The 23,044-nt window shown below is 37.5% G+C and overlaps 1 long non-coding RNA gene across 3 annotated transcripts; it reads left to right on the top strand.

The window, feature by feature from the left end:
- The first annotated feature begins 258 nt into the window (after positions 1-258).
- Positions 259-21,548, top strand: LOC125135043 (uncharacterized). Of its 3 annotated transcripts, none has more exons than XR_007136890.1 (3): positions 259-1,261; positions 7,752-7,887; positions 21,364-21,548. It is a non-coding gene; the product is annotated as an uncharacterized LOC125135043 (long non-coding RNA). The 3 variants fall into 3 exon arrangements; XR_007136892.1 differs by lacking the exon at positions 21,364-21,548 and adding an exon at positions 19,659-19,825; XR_007136891.1 differs by lacking the exon at positions 21,364-21,548 and adding an exon at positions 14,370-14,497.
- Positions 21,549-23,044: the final 1,496 nt, after the last annotated feature.

Raw genomic sequence — 23,044 nt, 5'->3', positions numbered from 1 at the left:
TCTTGGCCCTGACAAACTAGCCTTATGATCTTGGAAAGATGCTTTACCTATGGCAGATTTATGTATAAATCCCCATAAAGAGGGGATGTATTCAGTTATGTTTATGGTCCCTTCTCTTCTGGCTTTAAATATTACCGAATCATTTCTGCTTTGAAAAATTATATATGGTGGACATAATAGTTTGATTTTTGAAGATTTTATAATGTTTTAAATTATTATTTGGGGTTTTCTGTATTTTTCTCCTTTCTATTTAGCTCATCCATTAAGTTCCAAAACAGAAAAGAGAGATACTTAACTGGGGGAAAGCCAGATGTTGAACTCTCCACCGATTCCAAAAACATCAAGCAACTTGAAAGATGGATGGCTCTTCAGCTCTAGTTTCTGACTTTCCATTTGGCATTGGTCCTTGAACACGACAACATAATGATGTTCTCAATTCGGTGATTTTCAAATATTTTAATCCTAATTAAAGCATAAAGAAAAAGTTGCGTTAGCTGAGCTCGAATGCCCGCCAAGTGTGAGAAAACTGTATCTCAGCTGTATGTACTGTTACACAGTGTTCTTGGAACTTCTCATATGTCATTCTGTCTGTTCATGTGCAATCTGATAACTAACTACAATTAGCAAATGAAATATTTATATATGCTACCACGTAGTCAGTCCATATGTGCAAAATATTGCAAGATCCTCAAGTAGCATTTAGCATCACCCACTGTTATGTTAGTTTCCTGAAATAGGAAACTATGCTGTCTTATGCAGTCTTATGAAGTATGCCCCCCAAGGATGCAATTTCCTTGCTTTGCGTGTTTGTGGTAGAGCTCAAGTCATCCTCCAGTGAGGCGACTGGTTTGGCCTCTCACAAAATTCAGCACCACCAGCCCACAGTTCTCTTTCCTTTTTCTCCGTGTTACTCTTGTGCTTCACCTACAAGCTACACCATGTCCCAACGAGTAGTGTTCATCCACGTGGGATGAACACTAGCCAGTTACTACTTTATTTATAAAAATTCCAGTCATTGTCCGAGCACAACTGACTGACAGCACACACTGAGAACTTCGTAAAGGACTTTTAAACCTTCCACAGACACACAGTTTTTAACCAGCATGTGAACAATATGAGAAGCTTGTTGACTTCTGAAAAAATTGCCTGGAACTGAAAATCCATAAGTGGAAGGAAAGCAAGCCTCTGATTCACTTGACTTAAATCAAGGGACATCCAACAGTTGAAGGAACGTGGGGCAGCTGCCCTCAATGAAATATCGGTATGTGCACCCTCACCCTTCCTGAGGCTGATCATCTTACAACGAGTAAAGGGGAAAGGAAGCCAGTCTCCACCTGCAAGCCGAGGCTTGCATGTAACCTTATTTCACAGAAAATTTAATTTCAAGTCAATTAAATCTCAATATGAGAGAGAGAAAAAAGAGGGGGCAGAGAAGAGAGAACTTGGGGGTTTGGGATAGAAAAGCTATAAAATTGGATTGTGATGATCATTGTACAACTAAAAAAAAAAAAGCATGACAATGTGAGAAAAAAGAATGTATACAAGTGTGTGTAACTGGGTCACCTTGCTGTACAGTAGAAAATTGACAGAACACGGTAAACCAGCTATAATGGAAAAAAATAAAAATCATTATATAAAGAAAAAAAGAGAGAGGACGTGAAGAAGAACGTGAGGCTGGGTTCTGGTACTTGCGCTATGGAACTAATGATGCAGATGATCCAAATTGCTCAAGTATGATGACAGAGACGGGTCCTGTTTATTAGACCAGTGTAGGCAAGAAAGTCTCTAACCAAAAACAGCTAATGTCTAGTTCCAGGGGGAAATGGATGCTATTAATCTATGACCTCTCTCTCTTTTTTTTATTTTTATTAGAATATAAACCTTGTTAATAATGCAAAGTCTTTTGAAATGTACAATTCCATAGCTCTTAAGAACAACCTTGAAAAGAAGGTACTTGATGCTGCACTAACAGCGTGTGTCACTGGGGTTTGAAGCTGGGAAGGAATGCATTCTTTCCTGTCTTTTTATATCGTGATAGATTTGTGGCAGGGTGGTTTAAGAGGCTCCTGCTGTCTCAAACTGTTTCCTTCAAGCACTGACCATGAACTGGCTCAGAGATGATTTGGACACTTAACATTTTCAAGGACAAAAATTTCTCCCAATGTGGTAGAGAGAGAAAGGAAGGAAGGATAGATGATCACTCTGCTTTATTCCTAGCAAGCCCAACTTAGACAGGAGAAAGGATTTTTAAAAAAATGGAGATTCCAACATGGAGTTTGCAGTGCCTAATTGTATGCTGTAAAAATTAATGGCATAAATGCTTACCAAGGAATAAAAATATGCAGTGCTATTTAAGCAATGGTTTAGACAAATATAGCTTATTTTTGCTAACGTGGCCACTCAGAGCCAAATCTCTTTGCAGGCCTGTCGGCTGCACTGTTTTCCCCACCGTGACAGATTGGATTTAATTGAAAAGTTGCTAGTTTAGAGCTCTCACTGAAGAAAACTTACTTGGTGAAATAGAATCGGCCCGGTGATTGTCCTTCGGTCTATTTTTACATAGCCTCTTTATCCCGGTCATCATTTTTTTTAGAAACTAATATGAATATTTCCCATAGCCATGAAAAATACTTAACAAGGGGGAGGACTTCCCTTCTACTTAAAAATGTGCAAAGTCTCAGAGACGGTTGTGGTTCCTGATTCTTGTTTTTTCACCATCAATGAACTTTATGTGCCCTATTTATGACATGGGGTGTTTTTCAAAGAGCTATTTGAAACCTAGGAAGCATGCCCTCAGAAGGAGGTACGCTGAGCAAACTGAAATAAATATTCTCGGGGAGAGTGAGAGAATTGAAAATAAGGGAAAGGTAGGAAATTAAGGAGTGAATGAATTGAATCAACCCAGTTGGGAATTCTCTTTGCCATTTTTATTTGAATCATTTTCCTCAAATTTCTATTTCAGTGCATAGCACTGTTAAAAGATAAACTGAGGCATATTTTAAAATGCTGGGGTTTTATTCAAGCAAAAGTTGAGCGTCCTAGCAGATGAAAAAGAGCTCTAAGGAGATGTACAAATTGAGAGGCAGAAGGGGCATAAACAAGGAAGTTAAACTAGGCAAAAAAGTGGGTTCGTTATTGCAAAGTTACTTTCCCTTAGGCATGTCAGGGTTTTACCAGGGAGGTTTACGATTCCATGCCTTGGAGAGATGAAGACATAATTAAGGTGAGTTTTGTTTTGGTCACATGGGGCTTAGCATAAGGGACTCCATTTGGGGCCTGTTGTCTTGTTTTTAACACTAATAGGTCAGGATTTGTGTATCTTCAATGACAAAATTGGTCTCAGCGTATTGTTATCTAATGGTCCAAATTCCTTCACAAAACTTACCAGGAGATTTCTGTGTGTAGAGCTATACTGTACCCAAACTTTACGAGCCTTTTCCAGGGAAAAAGATGTCCTGGTTGCCATCTAAAAGTAATAACTTGCCTCAATTTCAGTAAGTGTCAGTGAGTAATTATCCTGGTGACTGAGGTCCTAAGGAACCCAGGGCCTTGCTACTCAAACCTTGCTCCATGAACAACCAACATCATCAGCATCCCTTGGCCATGAGGGAGTGGGGGAGGGGGCATTGGAATTGCTGATTGCCTGGCCTTTTCCCAGAATTACCAGATCAGACACTGCCATTTAACACGACCCCCCCAACCCAGGGATGTTTATGCTATTAAAACTCCAAAAGCACCTCCCCAGCAGATATGTGTGGGACACCTGGGTGAATTTCGTTGAAAAAAATCTTTGGGCTTATAGAGAATGTCCTTTACTTTTGTTGTTCTAATTTTTAACCACCTAGTTAAACCTGCTGAAGAGATGAGTACATTAAAAAAATTTTTTTAAGCTCTTGGAAAAAGGCAGCCCATTTTTTGACAGTGGAATTTCCACCATCTATGCATTACAGTCTATTTGGATAGAGGAAATAACACCCAAGGAGCAAGCACTGAGGACGGCGTGGAATGATGACAAACTCAATTGCACACAGGTGTAGAGGACACATTTCGTAGCTGTTGTGCTGACAATATTAGCATCAGCTGTGTAAGCATAATTATTGGTCAAGGGCAGATTGTTGTAAAACAGCTAATAAACAGGAAACATTAACTTCCCTCACACAGGGCCTTTGCAAAACCAATATTAGGCCTATGTGTTCTGTACATGTATTTTCTCTGAAGCCAATTAACCTCTTTATTGGAAAACAAGAGCTTCGTTATTGTTGAATGTGGCAGCTAATCCTTCACAGTAGATAACTTTCATTGAGCATGAGTGGAATGAGTTGTGTTTACTTCACTGACTGACATTCCCATACAATTAAAAGAAAGATTAATTGTTTAATTTGCTCAACATGGGTGCTAGGGAAGGCTTGGAGATCCATAAAACTGAAAACTATAGTTTTTCATTCACCCAAGGCCAGGGGAGATGTGGAAATTTATTTTTGGACAGCACATATCTTTTTATTATCTTGACCAGGTAAGGATGGGTAAGGGCTTGGGTATCTTTGTAGAATCAATTTTTATTATATTTCTTCCATATAACTCTGAAGGTCTGAGATAAGATATGAGCCTATAGATTTGTCAAATTACTTTGATGTTTCAGACTTAGACTCTTTGGCTGAGACGCAGCACATGGAAGAAGCCAATGGAGAAGATAATGAAAATATAGACAATGACCACGGCAGCAGACATAAAAATCTGGAAATATAATAATAACAACTTGTACTGTTAAAGGGAGTCCACCAAAATGCAGGAAACAATTTCATGAGCAAAGGCACAAAGTCATTGACCTTGGTGAACTTGTTTGAACAGCAAGTAAAAGAAACTTGCAGACCAGGGATTCAGAGCATTAGGATGCCGAGTCTGTGTGTGTGTGTGTGTGTGTGTGTGTGTGTGTGTGTACGTGTGTGTGTGTGTGTGTGTGTGTGTGTGTGTGGTGTTTGCTCATGCACGCACTGTGGTGTGGTATTCTTGTTATTTTACATTCATGAGTCATCATCTGATCCTTGTCCCCAGTTCCTCCAGTCTTTTGGATTCCCTAACCCTATGCCCCATTTCTTGACTCTCTTCTGCATATATTCAAGTTAAAGTCTATCCATCCTTATGTAACCCCCACAGTTGAAATCTCTCATTTCCCTTTTTTTTTTTTTTTTTTGAAAAAGCTGCTCCAGTGCCTGAAGTTGTAGAGATACAAATATCCAAGGCTGGCCCTTAGATCAGTGCTGTTCAATAAAAAGATGACATGGGCTACCTACCTAATTTTAAATTAAACTATAATTGGATATTTTCTGGAGTTCCCAGTATGGCTCAGTGGTAGTGAACACAAGTAGTATCCATGAGGACATAGGTTTGATCCCTGGCCTCGCTCAGTGGGTTAAGGATCTGGCATTGCCATGAGCTGTGGTATAGGTCACAGATGTGGCTCAGATCCTGCATTGCCATGGCTGTGGTGTAGGATAGCAGCTGCAGCTCCAATTGGAGCCCTAGCCTGGGAACTTTCATATGCTGTGGGTGCAGCCATAAAAAAAATTGGATATTTTCTAATAGCCATGTTGAAAAGGAAAAAAAATTCATTTTAATAATATCTGTATTTACCCTAATATATGCAAAATTATTATCATTGCAACATGTGGTTGATATAAATATATTACTGTTTTTTTTTGTTATTTCAAATCTTGTGTGTATTTCATGTTTACAGTGTATTTCAATTCAGATTAGCCCCACTTGAATGGTCCAATAGCCACATGTGACTAGAGACTTATCATCAGATGATAAATATATATATACACATATTCACAAAAGTCTTAATTTTTTTTACCATGAAATGTGAAATGCTGTTCATAAACAAGAACAGTATACATTTTAGACCCAGGGAAGACACCTCTTCATCAGTCTTCATCAAGGACTTCAGAGTAGGAGTTCCCGCTGTGGCTCAGTGGTTAACGAATCCTACTGGAACCATGAGGTTGTGGTAGGTTAAGGAATTGGCATTGCCGTGAGCTGTGGTGTGGGTTGCAGACGCGGCTCGGATCCTGCATTGCTGTGGCTGTGGCGTAGGCTGGCGATTTGACCCCTAGCCTGGGAACCTCCATTTGCCATGGGAGCGGCCCTAGAGATGGCAAAAAAAAGACGACAAAAAAAAAAAAAAAAGGACTTCAGAGTATTTGTTAAATTACTGACACTCTGAAAAATACTACTCTCATGAGAGCTTTTACTCTTATCATCTCTTTTAAAAACTTAAAACCCTTCCTCTGTGTGGACACAACTACAGATTTTTTTCCTCACTCATTGGTGGATGAGGCGAGAATGGAAAAGCACATTGAACCTGCTTTGTCTGATTGACTTCTCTAAAAAGGCTCTTGCACACACATCTTCTCATTTATAGTCTCCCAGAAAAACCAAGCAGCTTGGATAATTCACTCTGAAAAAATACTGCATTCACCATTTATGTTGTGTTTTTTCCATTATGGTTTTAAAAAGATCACAGCTCTGGCTCTCCTTAGAATGTTATGGTATCTTTAAAATATTTGTGATGTCTGTACCCTATTTCCCTTTTAAAGATTTCCCTTGCCTCTTGAGAAGAGTGATGCACAGCACACCTTATTAGTAAAAAAGCCCACGGGATAGCTTCTCTTTCAAGTACTTTCAAAATCTCTTACATTTGTTCTGCCATTTCTGGCTACCTTTATCAAAGGAAAGAACATAATTATTATTGTTCACTTTGTGATCTAGATCACAGAGCAAGCTCTAAAATGGGTTCATCAAAGACAACTCATATTACATGCTAAGGCACAAGTTCCAAAAACCATAATGAAAGAGAGGTAACCCCTCATTAAAGAAGAGCAGAAGTATGAAAACCCAAACCTGTGAAACAGATCCATTAGATGGGGTTTCTCTACATTTCAAAATGATTCTTCTTTTCACCACAGGATTGTTTTAAAGCAAAACATCTCTCTCTTCCTTGCATTTAAGTATTTGTTTATAAATCAATAACTACTTGAAAGAGAGACTGGAGAAACAAGAAAAATGAAAGCTAAAGTGATGGGAACTTGTGCCAAATTGAGATTAGTCAAAAATGAAGACAAACCATTTCCAAACTTATACCGTAAGTCAAAGGAGAAATTAGATCCACTGTTTAAATGTTCAGTTTCTGTTCATTTCTCCTTAATGTGCATCTGAACATATTATCAATGCAATTCAACAAAGACCTCACTTAAAATTAATGTCCTACTCACCCCTACCCATCACCATTACATGTGGACACAGAGAAGCATCTTTCCAGTTTCATTCCAGACAACTCCACAGTATCTCTGTGAGATGATGGCCACTGATTAATGTTTGTCTGAGGAGTGTAACTGCATGTTTTGAGAGCTGCTGGAAAGTCAATTCTTACCAAAAACAGCTGCGAAACCAGACTGACTTTTAACCTCCCCTGTTGAACACAGGAACTCTTGGCACAATTACAGCACAAGCAGCACAGAACCTATGGGGTTACCATTATAGAAACAGACTTGGCCAGCAGGAAGTGTTTACATCCTGCATGAAACCCTGATGTTTGACATGAAACCGGAACAACTCACCATGGTTTCAGAAAACAAAAGTCTCCATCTTTGAACTCGCCTAATAACCCAAACAAACCAATATTCCCATTTCCTTGCTGTCAAACGCCTCACTCCCAGCTACTCCTTTCATTGAACTGTTTCTATGTTTTGTAGATACAGGAAATGAACAGTCCAGCAGCATTCCATGTATTGAAATACAAGCCATTTCCACCAAGATAACACTCAGTAAGCAACACAACAAAAGAGAAGACTCTGGGTTGATCATTGCAATTCCTCAAGCATCTCCTGGGTAAGGTAACTACATTTTCATAAAAATGAACTATAAAAGTAAGATTGCTATAACTTACTGAATTTGAACCTTGAAACTCAAAAAGGGGTAGCAAAGACATGCTACCTTTTTAGCAGATTTCTGTGATCAAACATAGGCATGTGACAAGGGTGGAAATGAGAGAGAAGCCAGGGCTGAGAGACTGAGGATCTAGAAGGGAGAATTTGAAGCCCTTTTCCAACCTCCAGCAGCCCCTTGGCAAAGTGATAGCAGCAGAAGACCACCTGGCCACCCAGTTTCCTGCCAGTAACTGGACAAAGCAGGGAGGCTATTGGAGCTCCCCAAAGGACTGTTAATTAGTTTAATGTGCAATCTACACCTGATGCCCCAATTTTTGCCCCTTCCCCACCAACAAAAAGTGAAAGGGACAGGAAACTCAGAAGTGGGCTATGATTATCATCGTTCAACATGATATGCTTTTGAGGGTTTTTTTTTTTGCTTTGTTTTGTTTTGATTTTTTTTCTTTAGTTTTTTTAATTTTTATTTTTATATAGCTTTATTTTTTCTATTATAATTGACTTACAGTGTTCTGTCAATTTCTACTGTACAGCAAAGTGACCCAGTCATACATATATATAATATATGTATATATATTACATGTGTATCATACATACATATATATTATATAGATAACATATATATATATTCTTTTTCTCACATTATTTTCCACCATGTTCCATCACAAGTGACTAGATATAGTTCCCTGTGCTATACAGCAGGATTATTTTGTTTTGTTTTCAGAGTAAACACATTTTGCTCTTTTCTTTGGTGACTGCAGAATCTCTCAGAGGCCAATTTTGTTTTGACTTTGGCAAGCTACTGATTAGACTCTATGCATACTGGTTTTTTCCTTCTTATACTATACGATCCTACAAATGCACCCTCTTCCTAAGTGCAGAAAGCCGAAAGGAAATCGTGTGTAATCATTCCACTCCCAATCTTGTTTGGACTTCATGAGTGCATATGGACAAGCGAATGTTGGAAAGGCTTTGAGGGAAATAAATGAGTTTTATTTTGGGGAACAGTCTGATTATATGGATGATTTTATGAATGCACTCAATCCTTTTGAGCTTCTATTGCTTCATCTACAAGATAAATATCATGTTTTCAGGATAGTAGAATATAGTAGATAAGAGTTTAGGCTGCCCTAGACACACCCTGCATTTGAATATGAGGAGGGAAACTGCTTCTCATTTAACTATCTTAGCAATCACCATTTTGGTTGTTCTTCATTCAAAAGAGATAATCATTTAAAGAACAAAAAAACTCTGATGTGGTGTATTAGCTCTCTCTTGCTGCTACAACAAATTACCACAAACTTTATGGCAAAAAACAACACAAATGTATTCTTGTATTTCTCTAGGTTAGAAGTTTGATGCTAGTGTCACAGACTAAGATCAAAGTGTTGGCAAGGCTTCATTTTTTTTTTTCTGGGGGCTCTAGGGGATAATCTGTTTCCTTTCCTCTTACAGAGCTACCCACTGGCTCCTGCACCCCTACCTTCATCTTCAAAGTTAGTAAATTTACATCCCTGGCCACAGTCAGAAAAGGTTTTCTGATATTTAAGGACTCATATCACTACACCGAGATCACCTGGGGTAACCTCATTGCAAAGCCCTTAAGTTAATCACATCTGAGCCGTCCTTTTTTGCCATGTAAGGTAACATATTCACAGGTTCCCGGAAGTAGGTTGTAGACACTTTTGGGAGCCATTATTCTGCCTACATTCACTAGAAAATCGTGGAATCATATAAATGTTCTTTGTTACTTATGAGAAAATACCTGGAAGCTCAACCCTGTTTTTAGGATACACCTGGACAATTTTAGAGCTTTTCATAATCCTCCAAGTAGTTTCCCTCTCTCAAAGGTGATAATATGAAGGTAAACTGAATGATTAATAAATTTAAATACATCTAGTTTTGGGGTCAATGATGTTCAAGATATGTTCTTAACCAAATTATTTTCAAATATTAGTTTGAGAAAAATTTGGTAAAAAATGTTGAATAATCTAACAACTAACTTGATGAAACTATCAATTTCAAAAATAGTAAGATCAAAACTATGTCTTAATCATCACCAAAACATAGTTAGCTATATTTCTGTCCATTTTAGGTTTCCCAAGGTCATAAAATATGTCAGTCGTTCTCATATTCTGATTATTTCCTCACTATAGCTTTAGGCGTTTTTTGACCTAAATTATTTTCAACTTATGCCATCCAGTTACATTCAGTAACTGGAATCCTGCTTTAACATTCTAACCCTTCTTAGTCTTCTTTGCTGGATGATCCCTGCATTACTAAAGTTTCCATGGTGGATTTTCCCCAGAAGTTAGTAGTAGGGCACTGCTATTTAGTTACACTTAATTCCTGGTGGATCACATCTGGTACCATAGCTTTATGTAACTTCCATATCTGACAAATGTCAAAGGTATATTCCCAGGCCCAATGTCTTCCAACTTCCCATATAACTCTTCTACTTAGATGCCTAATGGACTTATGGAACCTACTTTTTTCTGTAGTTGTCTCATCTCAGTAAATGGTAAATGGCAACTCTATTCTTACTGTTGCCCCAAACCTTGAGTATTCCTCGATAATCCTCTCTCTCTCTCACAGGCAGTGTAAGTAAATGATGTTATTTCTAGTTTCCAAAGACATCCAGAATCTGGCCCTTTCTCCCACCATCATGTCCACAATTTCCCTAGACTAAGCCACCATCATCTCTCACCTGAATGACTACACTATTCCCAAGTGTTCTTCCTGCTTCTATCCATGATTTGCCTCTGCTCAGAAACACCCAAAGGGTTCACATATCACTAAGAATAAACTATAAAGTCCACTTAAGGATACAAAACCCTACGTGATCTGGCCCTCTACCTCCTGTTCTCATCTCCATTCTCCCTTTTAGTCACTAGATTCCAGACGCTCTGGCCTCCTTGTGTCCTCCGCTATGCTGGATACCTTCTATTTGTCTCCTAAGATCCACCCTTAATGTTTTTAACCTTTCTTCTGTGCCTAGATAGAGGGAAAGCTATGGACTCCATCAACTGATGCCTTAGCCCTCTGGTTTTAGCCAAGAGATCAGAGGGAGGAAGTGAGAAAGGTCAGAGAAAACTCTCTCCCTAAGGTTCTCTCTGAGTGGGCAACAACCCTCATAAAGGAATCCAATCCTCCAAACAAGTCCTGTCTCAGGATTCCTGCAACTAGTCTAACACCTCAGCCCTTCAGGCTTAATATCAGTAAAGGAGACCCACTGTCAGCAGTCTTAGGTACTTTGCTCTTCCCAACGACTTACTTGTGCTGTGTCTTTGCTCTTTACATGGAGACCTGAGAATAGGCTCAACTCAGATTACTCCTCAGAGACCATGACTGTTATAAATTCCAAGAACTCTCCCGCTTCAAGACTTCAGACCTTTGCATTCACTCCTTCCCAAGCTAGGTACATTCATCTCCTTGATAGTCCTATGGCTCATTTCCTTTCCTCACATCTACCTCCATCCAAATATCACCCCAGAAGGGAGGTGCTCCTTGATTATTCTAAGTAAAATAACACAACCTCCTCCACTTCTCTCTATCTCATTGCCTTGTTAATTTTTGTGCCGCATAACCTGTTTTACCCACTGACATGTTACATATCTCTTTGTGTATTGCCTCTATTCTCCCATAAGAATGCAATGGGATGCTCTATTTGAAAAGGAACTATGTTGTACTCTGAAGTATCCTTAAGCCTAGAGCAGAAATAGGCGTGTAGTAGGGACACAATTATTATATGGTGAATGAATGAATGAGTGAATGAATAAATGAATGGAATTACATTTTAAATAACATGAGCAGAGGATTTAGTCCATCAGAGTACTGGGATGGCTCCATGTTGGCAGCTTGATTCTGAAATCTGAGGAAAGACAATACATCAAGGGCCTTATGTTCCCCCCAAGTGACTTCTGAAGCCTTTGTCATCCTGTGATTTCTAGTGTTCAGTTTTTCTTTCATTGCTCTCTGAACTCCGCTTGCATAAACCAAATGGGAGAAATCTACTGTAGAAGCTATAAAAAAGGTTTGAAGATAGAATGAGAAGTGAACCAAGTGGAAGACTGGGGCATGCAGAAGTAAGCTTGAAGAAACCTGCAAAGGTCAGGCAGGAGAATATGAATGAGGGGAGCAAGGGTGAGTCTAGGTTTAACAAGAGGGAAGCATTCTGCTCTAGATACCTGGAAAAGATAGTTGATCCATTTATTCTGGCTCATTTTCAGGAGCAAAATGGAAAGATGAGTTGATAAACAAAGTCAGTGTGGGTTTATGTGTGTTACTTGCTTATAATAAGTTAGTATATTTAAGGCATAAATAGTGCTTATTGAAAAGTTCATTTTCAAGATTATAGAGCCAAAGCAGAAGGGAGTAGAAAAAGGGAAGCAAGTAAATCTGTAAGAATCAAAACCACCTTTCTCTCCTTATAATCATTAAGAGTTGCAGAGAGATAAAGTTACTAGTACCCACCTCAAATCATTGTGAACCTTAATGGCAATTGAGAGTTTCAGGAACCATACACAGATTTTTGTCTACTCGTCAATTTTCCTTTACTTTCATAGGTAGAATTACTAAACACTTTGCATTAAAATATATATATTTTTTGAATCAGAATCAATGAATCCATTTAGCTCTTCAATACAGATGCTTAGAGTGGAATTTAACAGCCCAAATTTATTGAGTATCTTTTATGTTTTAATCATTTATTTGTATTTTAAAGATCATACGTGAATAAGATTTCTGATTCCTGCCCTAAAGGAATTTACAGTCTAATAAAAGAAACAAGTATTTTGCAAGTGGTAATTATTATCGTAAGTGAGACTCTGAAGAAGAAAAGGGTAATATTTCATGGAGGAGAATCGAACTATGAAAAGATTCGTATATATTTTAAAGGGAGCAACATTTGAGTTGAACCTTGAAAATTATTTTTGTGATAAGAGTTCAGTAAAAACCATTACTCAGGAAGAAAACAACAAGGAAATAGAGCAAAGGCTTTTCAGAAAATAGTAAAAATAAACAAAAAAATATGAATAGGTGTAAAAGAACTTGTGGCATTGAGACACACTAAGACTAGGCTGAGTCACATAAAAAAAGGAGATGGCCATATATGTTATATAAATAAAATTATGTAAGAATGGATAAGAAGTGACAGATTTGAAAAAGATTTTTGAGTTAGACTTGACAAGACACAATGACTGATTGGATTTGGATGGAGAGGTGAGAGAAGTAAAAGTTGGCTCCTAAAGTTTTAGCTTGGGGAACTGAATGTGTAATAGCCTGCTTAACTAAAATATTGATTAGAGTAGGAATAAGAGGTTTGAAGTGCAGCTTGCAGCACAATGTAGGAAGGAACTTATACTAGTTCCTGGTGGAGATGTGCAGTAGAAAGGTAGAAACACAAATCTGGAAGTTTGGAGTATTTGGGACAGCAGGTATAGATTTGGGAGTTATTTTATAGGTGGAATCAACCATGAGGCTAATTTATGCAACTGATGGAATAAGCCAGGGATGAGAAATCAAGGAAGGAGATCTGAGTCCTTAGACCAGGCACAGATTTGAGACTATGTGTTTGGTCACAGAGATTGTGCCCTGTACAACTCTAGGGACACCATTCCTAGAAGGTAGGATGGATGGTACCTACTGAAATTGTTCAGTGAGCCATCCTCAGTTTGGGGAAAATAAATCAGACAGAATATTTCAAGAGGAGAGAGAGGTGACCGAAGGATCATGAGGAAGACCAAATATCATGGGTGAAGGAAGAATAATCAAAACTATGACCGAATGGGAATTGTCAGAGAAGTGAGAGGAATATCCAAAAGGTAGTGTTTGAAAACAGAGGGCCCATTTTCAAATGAGGCATAGAGAACAATATTAAGTTGTATGGAAAAATTTAATGCAATGCAGAATTTAGGGCTTTCCTTGTACTTGGAAACTAGGAGATGATTGCCTGTTGCCAGTAAGACTGATGTTGGGGTGTAGAAGTCAGAGGGCAGTATGTCAAATGATGACTTGGAAAAGAGAAAACTGAAGCAATGCATGGAGACTATATCTGAATTTTTATTCTATTTAGAGTATTTCTTTGACTCTTGCACAAAGATTTAATGGTGCTGTATAGAAATTATACATTTTAACTTGAAACATTAAAGTTATGCTCTTACAATTTTTACCTATTTAAAAAAATTTGTATGTCTGTTTAGCTTTAGTAGAAATATCTCTCTCTATATTGTCTTTAATAGATTAGTAATAGATTAGTATCTTTAATAGATGATTAGTTACAGTAGTTGTAGAACTGTGCTCAGAAGGATTCTGAGGGTTCCTACAAGCTCATCTTAAAAGTGCCAGAAGTATTTGTCATAGAGAAAGAACTGGGGAGTAGCGCATGTTCACTTTGAGAACAGGGACTTTTTCCATCTTTCTTTATAGCCCAACACCTTGTGCAGTGTCTGCTCCTGGCAATAAATAACCGCTGAGTGAATGAATAAACGAATGAATACACATTGAATTGCAGTGGATTTGAGTTTGGCCTTGAGAAATAAACAAGATTCAGTCTGACCGGGTCAGTGCTTCTCAATCAAATGTCATGACATCCTACTTGGGACACAAGTAATTTGCTGCAAAAAAATAATTTACAAAACCTTGCCAATGATTACATTTAAAACAATGCCTTGAATTTATGGTGTCTAATGACTATATTCTCATTCACATTCTAACTTGATTTCTTGAGTAAAAGATAAATGAGGAGATTCAGAGCTGAATTTCTAAGAAGCACAGGAAACTCTGGTTACATGACGCCATGGTAGTGGTTCCCAAACACTGGCTTCTTCCATCAAGATAGCTAGGTACATAGAAAATCATGAAAAGTGTTGAGTATGTAGATATAGGGAAGAGGAAAATATCAAGTGGGAAGAAACTATCATATCAACAATCAATGGAAGTGATAAGAGAACAGAGGCCAGAATGCGTTTGACATAAGAGGAGGGCTCGAAGCAGCCTAGTTGAGGAGGCTGGAAGGCTCTATGAGATGCTATAGAGATATGAAATGATGAGAACTGTGTTCTGTTATTCATTGGGTGAAAATACTGGGAAATACACTTTTCACTCACCTACATAAAAGGAATTGAATTTCTATTTAATGAAAGGGTCGATGTGCCTTAATACCAGGTCAAAAAAAAAAATAGTGGTAGAAATAAAAGCCATTTGGTAAGTTTGGAGACTGGTTTAAGAAGGGCAATGTCACAGAAACATTTACTGGTCAAGTTTTTCAGTACAGCCGCCTCCAAAAAATGAAATAGCCATTATCCTAACAGCGCACAAAATGCATACAATATAAGTAAGTAATATAATTTTGTCATTTGAGGTCATGTTAACCTTCTTGAAGATAGAGCCAAGTACTCCCTAAGTTAATCATCACTTATTTTGGAGTTGGTGGCTATTTTGGCTTGAAGTTTTGTTCGGAACAAGCATGTGAAAGGCTGCTGAAATGCTATATTTGTTTATGTAAGGTCAGACTAACCCAGAGGTCTTCAAGTATAAAGTGAGAAAAGTTTAGATTGGTCCACAGTTGTGTATGTGATTGTGCAAAAGATAAGCCATTCTTTACCGCCCTACAAGGTCAGACTACTCTTAATACTAAGTGCCTTTACAGATATAGTAACCATTCAACTGAATGTGAAATATATTTGATGTGTAGCATGTCTTGAAATTTATATTTCAAAACATTCTTTTCAATGTATAAAAGGGGCAAACTTACATATTGAGAGTAGTGTCAGATCTTGCAATTTACTTTAAGACATCACAAAAAGAGCCCTCAATTATGAAGTTTAATATTTCACTGACTCATGTCTAAACAATCAGCATATGTCTTGGTGAAGAGCAGACTACTGGCCTGAAAATTAACAATTAATTTTATATTAAGTTTGGCAGAATGGGAACGGCACAGTCAATAGTGCTAGCAAACAGCATGATTTATAGATCACTTTTAATTAAACATGAATTCTTTAAAGTTATTATAAAAATGAACACATTAAATTTAGTTCCTTTATCATTAATATTTTAGTAAGAGTATAATGGGTGCATTTTTATAATCTGTATTTTTTTAGATATTGTCCATCTGTCTCACCTGTCCAAATGCCAATATATGGATTAAAACAATGATTGCAAAGATAAATGACCCAAAGGAGACTTTCAGAACAATTGATAATTGGACTGAGATAAATTTGATATTTTAAGTGATCTTTCTCAAAGAACAATGTGTTATTTGGAAGGAGCCATTCATTTTTTTTTTCAGCATTAAATATTTGTCAGCTCTTATAATTGAAACTTGAGCTAAAAACTTATGACTAAGTAAAATTCAGGGAGAGAGGGAATTTTTTATATGTCCATGTTGGATGAAGAATCTTCAATATGAAAGCTGCCTTTTTTTTTTTTTTTTTTGCCTTCAGATAAGCCTTTCTTTTTCTTAGTGGAAAGTCAGTTTAGAAGTCTATAGAAGGATTTAAGATAATTGGCTTTAAATTAAGAAACTTCAGGGAGTTCCTATTGTGGTACAGCAGAAACAAATCTGACTAGTATCCATGGGGTTGTGGGTTTGATCCCTGGCCTCACTCAGTGGGTTAAGGATCCAGCACTGCCGTGAGCTGTGGTGTAGGTCTCAGTTACAGCTTGATTCCTGCGTTCCTATGGCTGTGATGTAGGCTGGCAGCTGCAACTCCAATTCTACCCCTATAGCCTGGGAACTTCCATATGGTGCAGGTGTGGCCCTAAAAAGAAAAAAGAAAAAAGAGAGAAGCTTCAATAAACTCAGAATACCTGATCCCAAACACTGTTTTCTCAGAGAAGCCCAGTGCAAGGAATAATGTAGCCTGGGAAGCATGAATGAAAACACAAATGATAAGGGAATATTTACTTCTAAAAATCTAGAGATAAACCACAAAATTTAACAAGGTGGATCCACAAGGAAGGAATTATACTATATATGTTTTAACTTTAAAAATATAATAGGAGTTCTTGTCATGGCTCAGTGTAAATGAATCCAACTAGGAACTATGAGGTTTCAGGTTCGATCCCTGGCCTTGCTCAGTGGGTTAAGAATCCGGCGTTGCTGTGAGCTATGGTGTAGGTCACAGCCATGGTTTGGATCTGGCATTGCTGTGGTTCTGGCATAGGCCAGCAGCTGTAGCTCCAATTGGACTCTTAGCCTGGGAGCCTCCATATGCTGCTGGTGCGGCCCTAAAAAGACAAAAGACTATGTGTACACACACACACACACACTTGCATATATATATATATATATATGCTTTATAAATCTAATTCATATTCTATGAATTATTTGATGACTATTGTAAGATATATTAGTTGAATGTTTGCTAGCTTCCTATCATTGCGTAGGTACTAGGCATGCAATAGGCAGAATAAAGCAGACATGATTCTGGATCACCTAAAGATTCACAGGCTGGTGAGGAGGACAGGAAATTATCAAATCGCACAAAAGGTGTCCAACTACAAATTTTGCCCTGTGGGTTCTCAAGACAAAGAATGTGGGTTTACGACAAAGAAAACAGGCTTGCCCTGAGAAGTAAGAGGATACTTGAGTTTTGGTTTAGTGGTCGAATAGAAATTAACTAGGTGAAAGGGGCTCTTTCAAAACAGTATTTATTAAATAAATGAAAATAAATTCCAAGTAATTTTCCTGTGATGGAGGGCAGCATGAGTCACCTGAAAATATGAAAGTCAGTGGAGTTGAAGCATTGAGAGCCAAGCTTAAACTGATGCAGGATAAGTTAGTACAGAGCAACCCAATACTGGGCTTTAGTCTCTATCCCAGGAATGAGTAAAAACTATGAAAGGATTTAAGCAGAATGAATGATCAGTTTATGTTTTCAAGAGCTCCTTTCTGCTGTAGGATGTAGGATGGATTCCAAAAAATCAGCATGGCTATGAGTAAAAGAGTTAAGAAGAGCAGATGTGAGAAAAAGATGCTGTAGCTTGGACTTGGCTAGTAGGAGTGATGGAGACTGAGACAAGAGGATGGTTTTAAAGTCAATTAGGAAGAATTATCTAGCAATTGCGCTGATCAAGTTTCTTGATTGAAAATAGTAAAAACCAACTCTAGAAAAAGAGAAATTTATTGGAAAGATATCAAGAAGGTAGCAGAATTGAAGAGAAATTAGAAAAACGAGTTTGGGAAACAGGTGAAAAGAAGAGTAGACACCCAAGTACACAGCCAAAATTACTTCTCTGGATTCTCACTGAAACTATGGCTACTGTGGACAATCTCAAACTACCTTTGCATCTTCACATCTTTACATATCTAGACCCAAAGACCCAACCAGAGCATTAACTTCCCTGAGCATAGTTTATGGGCCAGAGCCCCAGTGACTCTGGGAGCAGGAGGGGGATAATTTACCTCCCTTTACCTTCTATCCTCAATGATGGGCTCAGTCTCCCACAGTGACCCAACCAATGAGGGATTCTTTCACTGCCAGGATGTTCACATTATGTTTTAAAGTCAAATTGCAATAGATTGAATATGGCTTGAAATAGACAGCAAGACGTGAGACATGAGATGAGTTTAAATTAGGTTTAGTTTTTTTTCCTGGAAAAGAAGAGAATCAAGGGTTTGTTCTTGGGCATCTACCTAAAGGATAAGATAGGTACTTTTGGGTCTCATTTTGACCTATACTTTATTATCTTATACCCTTATACCCAACATATTAAACTATTGGTGTCTCTAAATAAGAAACTCCACCTGCAGTTAAAATGAACAAAATTGTGATTATTAGTAATGGATTACTTATCCTTTTTCATTTTAATCATTTAAAACTCTTTTTTTCTTAGATGACATATTTTAAAAGATAATCTGTAGTAGTTTAGTGTATGAATCGGTTTCTTAACGAAATGGGAGAAAACGAAATAGCTCCTCTCATTCCATCAGCACATATGAGATTCTTAACCTGATGGTGTCTTTTATAATGTCTTGGGTAATGAACATTGATAAGAAATATTTTATTGTAAATTACTCTAGGTACCTACCAATAATCATTTAGAAAATAAATTATAAACATCATTGAATTTCTAATAAGTAGCCTATAAATATTTGGAGCATGCTAAAAGAACTTAGATTCTGTATACATATTGTTCAGATACAGTTAGAAAGCTCTTCTCTGCAAATGAAGAATGAGAACACGGGGAGTCTTATGTATATTTTGAGACTATACTCATACTATTAGTTTTAAATAGTATGACTTTGAAATAGCCATTCTTATGTAAAAAGCACTTAATTAAATTAATTTAAAATATTAATAGACAGGAGCACTTACTTAATTTAAAATATTAATATGCAAGAGTTCCCACCGTGGCCCAGTGAGTTAGGGATCTGGTGGTGTTTCAGCAGTGTCTCAGGTCACTGCTGAGGCTCAAGGTTCAATCCCTGGCTTGGTGCAGCGGATTAAGGACCTGGCATTGCCACAGTTATGGCACAGGTGGCAGTTACAGCTCAGATTCGATCTCTGGCCTGGAAACTTCCATATGCCACTGGTGCAGCTAAAATAAGAAAATAAAATAAAATAAAATAAAATAAATTATTAATAGACATTGTGATGGGAAATATTACTGAAAATAATGTACAACTTAAAATCAACCATATATTTTAGTTTTTTTAATTGTCATAATTCACATAATGTGTTCATTCACTATTTTGTTTTTTTCTTTCAGTTTTCCTGAGATATATTGACACACAGCACTGTATATGTCTAAGGCGTACAGCATAATGATTTGACTTACATCACGAAATGATTGCCACAATACGTTTAGTGTATTTATAATCTCATCTAAATACAAAATTAGAGAAATAAAAAATATTTTTTCCTTGTAATGAGCACTGTTAGGATTTACTCTCTTAACAGCATTTATACACAACATACAGCAGTGTTAATTTTTGATCATGTGCACTACATATTTCGATCATAGTATGTATTTATCTTATAACTGGAGGTTTGTACCTTTTGACTGCCTACGTCCAGTTCCTCCTCCCCCCTCCCCTCCTCTCCCCACCTCTGGTAACTCGCAAATCTGATCTCTTTTTCTATGAATATGTTTGTTTTCGAAGCATAATTGACCTATAAATTATGTTAGTTCCTGTTACACAACACGATGATTCAATATTTCTATACATTACAAAACGATCACCATGATAAGGCTAGTTACCATCTGTCACTACACTAAGATAGTACATAATTATGGACTATATTCCCCACACTGTACATTTCATACTTTCGACATTTATTTTGCAACTGGAAGTTGTACCTCTTAAATGCCCCCGTCTATTTCTCTTCTCCCCCTTGCCTCTAATTACAACTTAAAAGATTTTTTACTATAGTCGCTATATTGTACAACCATAACCATTATCTAATTACAGAATATTTTTATCATTCCCAAATAAAACTCTATAAGTCATCCATGCCAATCACCACCGCACCATACACATGTGAGCACACACATACACACAATTCCCAGGGAACCACTGATCTATTTTCCGTGTGGATTTATTTGTTCTAGACATTCTATATATATGGTATCATACAATAAATGACCTTTTGTGTCTGGCTTTTTTCCCATTAGCATGTTTTCAAGGCTCATATATTTGTAGCAGGTAACAGTATTTTACTTCTTTTTTATGGTTGAATAATTGTATGGACATACTGCACTTGTTTATTCATTCATCTATTGATGGACATATGATTTACATTTCCCTAATGATTAATAAAATTCAGTATCTTATGTGCTTATTGGCTCTTTTTATATCTTTTGCCTAAAACTGTCTGTTCTTTGTCCACTTTTGATTGGATTATTTGTCTTTATACTGTTGAGTTTTAAGCATTCTTTTTATACTCTGAACACTAGATCTTTATCAGTTATATGACTTGCAAGTTTTTTTTTTTTTTTTAATGGGCACACCTGCAGCATATGGAAATTCCCAGATTAGGGGTTGAGTTAGAGCTGTCACAGCCACAGAAACACTGGATCCAAGCTGCATCCGTGACTTATGTTGCAGCTTGTGGCATCACTGGATCCTTAACCCACTGAGTGAGGCCAAGGATTGAACTCATATCCTCATGGAGACAAGGTCAGGTCCTTAACACACTGAGCCACAACCCCATGTCATTTCACTTTCTTGATAAAGTCATTTAAAACACACAAGTATTTAATTTAATGAAGTCCAGTTTATCTTTGTTGTTGTTATTCATGCCTTTGGTGTCATATCTTAGAAAACATTGCCTATTCAAAGAGGATACATATTTATACCTATTTTTTCTTCTACGAGTTTTATAATTTTAGCTCTTACATGTAGGTCTTTGATCCATTAGGACTTAATTCTTATATGTGTGTGAATTGGGAGCCTAATTTTGTTCATTTGCAGGTGAAGAGCTGGTTGTCCCAGGACACATTGAAAAGACTATTCTTTCCCTGTGGCGTGCCTGACACATTGTGGAAAATCAATTGACTATGGACAAATGGATTTATTTTTGGACTCTGAATTCTATTGCATGGATTCATTAGGGGAAAAAATCTATTTATTAAATGTATGATGAGATATAAAAGAAAGTATATGGTAAGGATGGAATTCTCGTCGTGGCTCAGTGGTTAATGAAGGTGACTAGGATCCATGAGGACATAGGTTTGATCCCTGTCCTCACTCAGTGAGTTAAGGAGCTGGTGTTGCTGTGAACTCTGTTGTAGATCACAGATACAGCTCAGATCCAGTGTTTCTGTGGCTGTGGTATAGGCTGGCAGCTGTATCTCTGATTCAACCTCTAGCCTGGGAACTTCCATATGCCCTAAAAAGTATGGGCCTAAAAAGACAAGAGACCAAAAAAAAAAAAAAAAAAGAAAAAAGAAAGAAAGAAAGTATATGGTGAGGATAAAACATGAAAAAAATGGCAGAAATAGACCTAAAAATTTAGTAATAAGCAAATCTTTATTGCATGTCTATTAACTGCTCACTGGGAGAAATATACAATAAATAAAATAAGGAAAGAGTTTGGCATATTGAGAATACTAAGTGCTATGGAAAAATAATAAATCAGGCAAGGGGTTAAGGGGTGCTGGGTTTGGTTTGCAATGAGTAGTTGAAATTTGAGTCAAAGTGCTCCAGGAGGTAAGGGAATAAACCCTTAAGATAGCAGTGGAAGAGCACACCTGGAAGAGGGAACAGACTTGCAAAGATGCTGCAGGGAACAAACCTGGCCAATTTAGTAAAAAAAAAGGAGGTCAGGGTGGCCAGTGTCAGAGAAGATGGGAGGGGTGAAGGTTTACATCTGCCTGAGAATTCACTGTAAGGATTTTTGTCTTTTCCTCTGAATAAGATGAAAATCCATAGAAAGGTTTTGAGTAGAAAATAATTGTTATCTGACTCACTTTTAGACAGAATTATGGTGGCTTCTAAGTTGATATAGGGTGTGGTGGAGCAACTACGGAAGCAACAAGGGAAGTAAAGAGGTTGTTGCCAAAAGGCAAGTGAGAGATGCTGGTGGTTTGGTCCAGGGTGATAGTGGTGAGGATAGAGAGGTGTGATCGACTGATAGTGATAGATAGATAGATGGACAGATAGATAGAGTTGATTAATTGTCAGAGCAAAATAAAAAAAATGGAGTTCCCATCGTGGCGCAGTGGTTAATGAATCCGACTAGGAACCATGAGGTTTCGGGTTCAATCCCTGGCCTTGCTCAGTGGGTTAAGGATGCAGCATTTCCATGAGCTGTGGTGTAGTTTGCAGAGGTGGCTCAGATCCCACGTTGCTGTGGCTCTGGTGTAGGCCGGTGGCTACAGCTCTGATTGGACCCCTAGCCTGGGAACCTCCATATGCCGCGGGAGTGGCCCTAGAAAAGACAAAAAAAAAAAAAAAAAGTCAGTAGATCAAACTCTCAAACCAAAAGGCAAATTCTCCGATTGAACTTAAAAAATATATATATATCCACTCATATGCTAACATCAAGAAGAGATATACTTGAAACAAAAGGCATAAAAGGGCTAAAAATGGAGGGATGAGAACAGATATTCTGGTCAAATAGAAGCAACAGAAAGTGAGGATAACAATTTTT

This window comes from Phacochoerus africanus, chromosome 1 (assembly GCF_016906955.1).
Source record: "Phacochoerus africanus isolate WHEZ1 chromosome 1, ROS_Pafr_v1, whole genome shotgun sequence".
Classification (NCBI taxonomy): domain Eukaryota; kingdom Metazoa; phylum Chordata; class Mammalia; order Artiodactyla; family Suidae; genus Phacochoerus; species Phacochoerus africanus.
The sequence above is the reverse complement of the archived record's forward strand: the minus strand, read 5'-3'. Positions and strand labels throughout refer to the sequence as shown.